Raw genomic sequence first — 7,102 nt, 5'->3', positions numbered from 1 at the left:
CGGCCCCCCCACCGTTGAGAGTCAGGAAGCGGTAAAGATCGAGACAGAGAAGCTTCTGGTACCAGGCCAGCGTAGTAACTACCAACGACAACGAGCACATGATGACCATGTCACCATCGCCACAGCCACTCAATGAGACCGAACATACAAAAAGATCCAGATCCAAGTCGGGATCGAGATCGAGGGAAACAGAAGAGAGCGTCCCCCGGAGAGCGGCAACGGGCGTGAAACACAACACCCAGCGCAAGCTAAGCAGGGTCAACGTCATCACAGGGCACAATCATACATCGAGGGAAAATAATGGCCTTCAAACCACAAGAAACTCGAGGTACGAATACACGATAATGATTCTCCGAAGACAGAACGATGAATTGAAGCGAGAGCTAGAACAGCAAAAGAAGAAGACAAGAGAAGGAAGCCAGTACAAAAAAACAGCTCGAATACCTCATGCGAGAAATAGAACTACGGAAAGAACAGACCCAGCAATCGCAAACACCACTACCGCGGCCTTCATCCCCACCTCCACCATCATCACTAACACGACCAGAGCCAGCAACACTGTCGGACCAAGCGGTGATAACCCAGAACTACCTCAAGACACTTGCAGACCACATCAACGCCGACGTGACTGTCATGATGGAAACCACAATGTAACGCAGGTTATGCAAACCACGGTAACACAGATGATACAGACCGGGTTCCAATCTTTCAAGAGCGAAATGGAGAACCAGATTCAGGCACTACAGACCAAAATGACACAATCGGGAGAAAGTTTCAGTCGACGCATCCACATGTTAGAAGAAAGAGATAATACTCGCAAGAAGGCTAAGTTCCCTGCGAGACAAGCCAAGATCATGCAGACCCTAAGCGAAGAAGATGGCGAGACTAACTAATGAGAAAGATGACTACAAGGAACAGCCACTGCTCAAAATTTGGCAATGGAACTTTCATTCTATCCGAAGTAAGAGAAGCAATCTCGTACAATTCAGCATGCAGTTTGACCCAGATATTATAGCCTTACAAAAAACCGAAGCTGAAGACTTCAAGGTCAGTGGTTACCTCACTCACGTCACCGACGGTTAGACGAGGACAGCAATCCAGACCAAGAAGGCCATCAACGCTCAATGACACGACGTCCAACACCACATCGAACATGCCCTCGTCGTAATCGTAAAGGAGAAAACACAGCAGCAAAGCATCTTTGTGCTAAACGTGTACAGTAAACTCTCAGTTGTACGAACGTCGGTTTATCGAATATTTCAGATTAACGAACTTTTTAAAAATCCGCGGCAGTTTTCTTATAGATTCTATGCAAAAATTTTTCACTTGAACGAATTTCGGAAGTCAATATTTCACTTTAACGAACTCGCTCAGAGGGCCAAGGCTTATTTTTACGATCAGTTACTTACTCAGTTATCTGATCGTAACTTATCAGTTACGATCAGATACTTCGTTTGAAGACTATGCACAGTGTGACAGTGCACTGATTACCTCTGCTGGGCAGACGGACCTGGAGATTGTTTCCAGTGTTCGTCCTGAAGAAGAAGAAGAGTGCGACGAAGACGAGGCAACTGCCGAGCCAGTTTCAAGCCCTATAACTCTAGCTGAGGTTGTAGGGTACATTGGAAAGTTGAAAGACTTTGTCTTTCAACAGCAAGCTGTGCCAGAAGAAGTGTAGAAGAACATTGACTCTTTGGAACCCGCCGTGGTTGCTCAGTGGCTATGGTGTTGGGCTGCTGAGCACGAGGTCGCGGGATCGAATCCCGGTCACGGCGGCCGCATTTCGATGGGGGCGAAAAACACCCGTGCACTTAGATTTAGGTGCACGTTAAAGAACCCCAGGTGGTCGAAATTTCCGGAGTCCTCCACTACGGCGTGCCTCATAATCAGAAAGTGGTTTTGGCACGTAAAACCCCGTAATTTTAATTGCCTCTTTGGACAGTTTGTTACTTCCTGTGCTTTAAAAGTACAAGTGCAGAAGAAGGTTACAGATTTTTTTTTCTGAGTGAGAAAGGCAGCATTATAACTGTTATGAACCTTATACTTGTTGATATGTACAAATTCCATTTCACACATTTCTAACACTATGGATGCCATTTCTTTTGCTCCACAAATTGCACGTCATACTTTTGACTCTTTATGCCACGTCTCATGTTGGTCTAGTGAATATTCAGATTAGTGAACTTTCAGTTAAGTGAACTATTTTCTTCGGTCCCTTGAAGTTCACTCAAGTGAGAGTTCACTGTATACAGCCCGTGAAAGGACCACCTAAAGGATCTAGGCAAGGTAATGTGAAAAGTGAAGAAGCTGAGCAAGGGTAAGGGGCTGATAGTCGTCGGTGATTGTAATGCCCCCCATGCGGCCTCAAAGAAAAAAAAGGAGATGTGCACAACACAGCCTAACACTTCACTCTACTCAGCAGCCCGCAGACACACACATGCATCGGCAGCAGTGTATCAGAGACGCCAGCCCCGACCTGACATTCGTACACGGACTCAAACAGTATGAATGGAGCTGCATGGACGAGAATCTGGGTAGCGACCATTATATAGTGCAAATGATCATCCCGCACCACAAAGCGACACTGAAGATCGGAAAAGCAAAGATCACGGACTGGCAGGCCTTTCGCAAAGACGAGAGCGCCATTAATGCGACAGTAGACGACATAGAAATATTGATCAGAGGAGCCGTGGAAAGAGCCGACAAGCATATGAGGACAATCCAACTGCTACAAGACACCCCCGTGTTCGAACCCCACTTACTCGACCTGTGGGAGGCGCGGAGGGGACTCGCGAAACGCGGGTAGCTTAACAAGTGCAACCGGAAACTCAAAGTTTGGATCTCCAAGCTGATCAGGGAAACGCGAGTACTCTGAACAACCTGAAAGAAAGAAATGGCGCGAAACATGTAACAAGCTTCAAGGTACCTTAAAGCAGCAAGCGCACTTGGGCGGTACTCAAGACTTTCGGCAGTAGCGACGAGCGCGTCGGAAGCATCCTAATCTCGTCTTGCCATCATCGCAGGGGACACCCACGCAGCCGCACTGGGCGCCAGCCTTGATTCGTCCTGTATCCTGCCGCTGTGAAAACACGGACTACGCTGGACCCACCTGCTTTGGGAAGGCGCCACCGTAGGCTCTGCAGTGACCTGCTACTTTGGCTCCCAGTTGACCTTTCACACTTACAAAAGAGGCACCTTCGTCGACTTTTGCGGCATTTGGCAGTAGCGATGAGCGCGTCGGAAGCATCCTAATCTCGTCTTGCCGTCATCGCAGGTTAGTACAAAGAACGCATTCATTATACGCATTCCTATTAGTCGCTTGTCGCTGCTGCCAAGTGTTTCGCCAACTTTTGCTGTTTTGTCCGCCAACTTATTGAGTGTGTTTCTTTGGCTGTAGGGGGAGGGGACACAAGTCTAAAATGACTGGCAATGAAGTGGCAAAAATGAAAGAGGATTTAAAAGCTGATTTCTAAAAGTTCAAAGAAGAAACCAAAGCTGAAATCAAGCTATTTCGTGAAATGATAGAGCGGGAAATGCGAAATGGAATTCGAGAACTAAAAAGTGAAAAGCAAGGCTTAGTTAAAAGCCTCGAGTTTGCACATGACTCTATTAAAGAGCTTGAGGGAAAACTAAACGAGGAAATCGCTAAAAGCAACAACCTTACTGCTGAAAATGAGACGCTTCGATCAATGCACACCAGTCTGGAAAGAAAGGTGCTCGATTTGGACAAGTGACTTGTTCTGTCCGAACAGTATTCAAGAAGGGCCAATCTTGAAATACAAGGAGTCGTCAAAAGTGACAGCAAATCTATGGTTGACATAGTCTGAAAGATAGGAAATGCAATCAGTGAGTCAATTCAAGAATGGGACATTGAATCCTGTCATCGGGTACCAACACGAAAAGCAGATAAGACAAATATTATAGTTCAGTCCCGGTCTCGAGCCAAACATGATACTGGTCTGTAGAAAGCCAAGAAGATGAGGATGAAAAACGCTGACATTGGACTGGAAAATTCTTATCCTGCATACGTCAATGAGCACCTCTGCCCGGCACAAAAGAATCTGCTTGCATTCGCTGTTAAAAAAAGTATGAGCATCACTGGAAGTCTGTGTGGTCACAGAATGGGAAGATTTTCATGGGGCAATCCGATGGCTAAGCGGTTGTGCCGATAGCCAGCGAGAGAGACCTTGTCAAGCTCTTCTCGCTGGAAAGCAGTCGTGCAGAGCCAGTAATAGGCGATAATCATAGCTCATCTGTCAATTGAAACCCGTCATCGTTCTGCTCTTTGATCACAAAACAAACAAAATGACCTATCACGAATTAGCCCTACCACAACAGGTGAAGCTAATAGACCCAAACTGTGAAACCGCTTTGCACCTTAACGTCCGCTCGATAGCCAACAAGCAAGACGAAATCGTTCTGCTTCTAAAACAATTCTCTTTCGAATTTACGGTTTTTATGCTCACCGAAACGTGGTATGAATCTGATAGCAAGATGCTACAGCTGCCTGGTTACGAAATGTTTTTCCTTAACAGATTTAACAAACGCGGTGGCGGTGCTGCTATCTATACTCTCGCGTGCAAAAGGTGCCACATTCTGCCTAATCTTATTGACGTTACCGATGATTATGAAGTTCTAACAATACAAAATCGAAATCAAATCATTTCAGTGGTATACCACCCCCCAAATGGTAACATGAAAAATTTTACGGATTATTTTGACCGGATTCTAGATTATGCGTCACTAAAAATGTCCGTTTTTGTGCAGCGGTGATGTTAATATAAATATTCTAGACCATAACGCTACTGTACATGATTTCAACATGAAGATTTTCTCCTGTGGTTTTGTCAACTTAATAGAAACAGCAACACGTGTCACATGCGCTACTGCGTCGGCACTAGATTTAATAATTACGAACATTGAAACGGGTGTGCTCTCTGCTGGTACAATCACTTCTGATGTGAGCGATCACTGTCCTGTGTTCGTCGTTTTTCGGCATGAGAATGCTAAGCGAAATACTGTGTTAAAGAATCTGTTACTGTGCAGAGCATAACTGATGCCTCTTTGGAAGCCTTTAAGCACGACATTATGAACTTCGACTGGTCCTGTGTGCTGAAGAAAACTGATGTCAAAGATGCGTACGACCTTTTTTTCACCATTTCCTTCGTTACTATTCCAAGCACTTTCCACTCGAAACGTACACGAAAAATACAAAAAAGATAAGAAAACCATGGGTAACAAAATAACTTTTCAAAATGATAAAGGACAAAAATCGTCTCTATCAAACGTTCCTTCGAACACGTGCAGAGGATACAGTCCTTCATTTTAGAAAGTTCAGAAACCGATTAAACTCTGAGGTACGGAAAGCGAAGACATATTATCAGGAGCTCTTTTGTAACGTCAGTTCAAGGAGACCAGATATTGCCTGGGAAGCTTTAAACGATGTCCTAGGTCGTCGTGCGAATAACTCTGTCACAAAATCTATGCTAGTAAATGGCAACGATATAAAAGGGAGGGCACTTGCAGAATACTTTAACAAACATTTTCTTAATAACGTTTCATCTGAAGACCTCAGCGATATTACAATCACCACTTATCCTAGTCAGCTTAGTGACACTATATTTTTCAAGCCTACTGATGCAAATGAAGTTTATAACGTGTACATGGGAATTAGTAACAGCAAAGCCTTAGATATCAACCGTATGCAGATGAAACCATTGAAATATGTGCTACCCATGATTTGTCCCTTGATTTCACACATCTACAATCTTGCATTTGAGTGCGGGGTTTTTCCCAACGCAATGAAAACTGCAAAAGTATCCGTCATTCTTAAATGGGGCGACCAAAACGTACCAACAAATTATAGACCGATTTCAGTACTCCCTGTGTTTTCCAAAGGCCTGGAAAAAGTCATTTCTTCAAGAATAAGTAAGTTTTTTGACAAACATAAAGTAATATATGAGTCACAGTTTGGTTTCAGAACTGGTAAATCTACAGAAACAGCATTATTAACAATGAAGGAAATAAAATTTTGAATAATAATCATATTATTATTATTAATATTAATAATAATATTAATAAGAACTTGTATACGGTGGGCCTTTTCCTTGATTTTAGTAAAGCTTTTGACTGCTTGAATCACACGATTTTTGTTAACTTAAAATGTACGGAATCCGTGGTAGACTACTCACGTTGCTTGAAGGATATCTCCAAAACAGAAGCTCTAAATCTCTTTTGCCTATCAGTTGTGGTGTCCTACAAGGGAGCATATTGGGACCCCTTTTGTTCAATACGTACATAAATGATATTGTAAGCATAAATCCTTCCATTGATTTTGTGATATACGCGCATGATAGCACACTACTTCTTTCAGGCCCTAACCTTAATTATTTAATGGTGAAATGTAATGACCTACTGATGAAATGCTCTAGGTGGTCAAGGATGAATAAATAAAGAATTAGTCCTACAAAGCCCGAGGATATAATATTTCGCGCAAGAAACAAACCGATAGTACCGCATTGCATCCATCACTTTGAAGATCACCAAATAGAAATAGTTGAAGTGCACAAGATACTTGGAGTACATTTTTCCTGCTATTTAAACTAGGATGCCCATACTGACTTTGTCTGCAAGAAACTCTTTTCCATCTGCGGGGTTCTATCGCGACGTCGTGAAACTTTACCTTTAAAATGTAAATTACAAGTTTATTACGCACTTTTTTTTCTCACCTTAACTACTGCAATTTAGTATGGGCCGCAATGACCAAAACTAACATACATAAGGTTCTCGTACTGCAAAAGAAAATTGTTCGAATAATCGCCAATATTGATAATACAACTGCCTCCAAGTATGCTTTTGAAACATATAACATTGTCCGGGTCAACCATTTGTATCACGTTAAGTTGTGACAAAAGATGTATTTTTCGACGGCATCCATTGCCGATTTTTATTCGACTCTGGCATCTTTGCACATGCGGCATGCTAACATACACACAAGAACTATTAATACATGGAATATACCACGTTTTCGTACTAACTATAAATTACAATTGTCTTACAACCTGCCCCATGTTCTAAACACATAAACACACAATAAGATATA

Source organism: Dermacentor andersoni, chromosome 2 (genome assembly GCF_023375885.2).
Source record: "Dermacentor andersoni chromosome 2, qqDerAnde1_hic_scaffold, whole genome shotgun sequence".
Classification (NCBI taxonomy): domain Eukaryota; kingdom Metazoa; phylum Arthropoda; class Arachnida; order Ixodida; family Ixodidae; genus Dermacentor; species Dermacentor andersoni.
Note: the sequence above shows the minus strand (reverse complement) of the source record.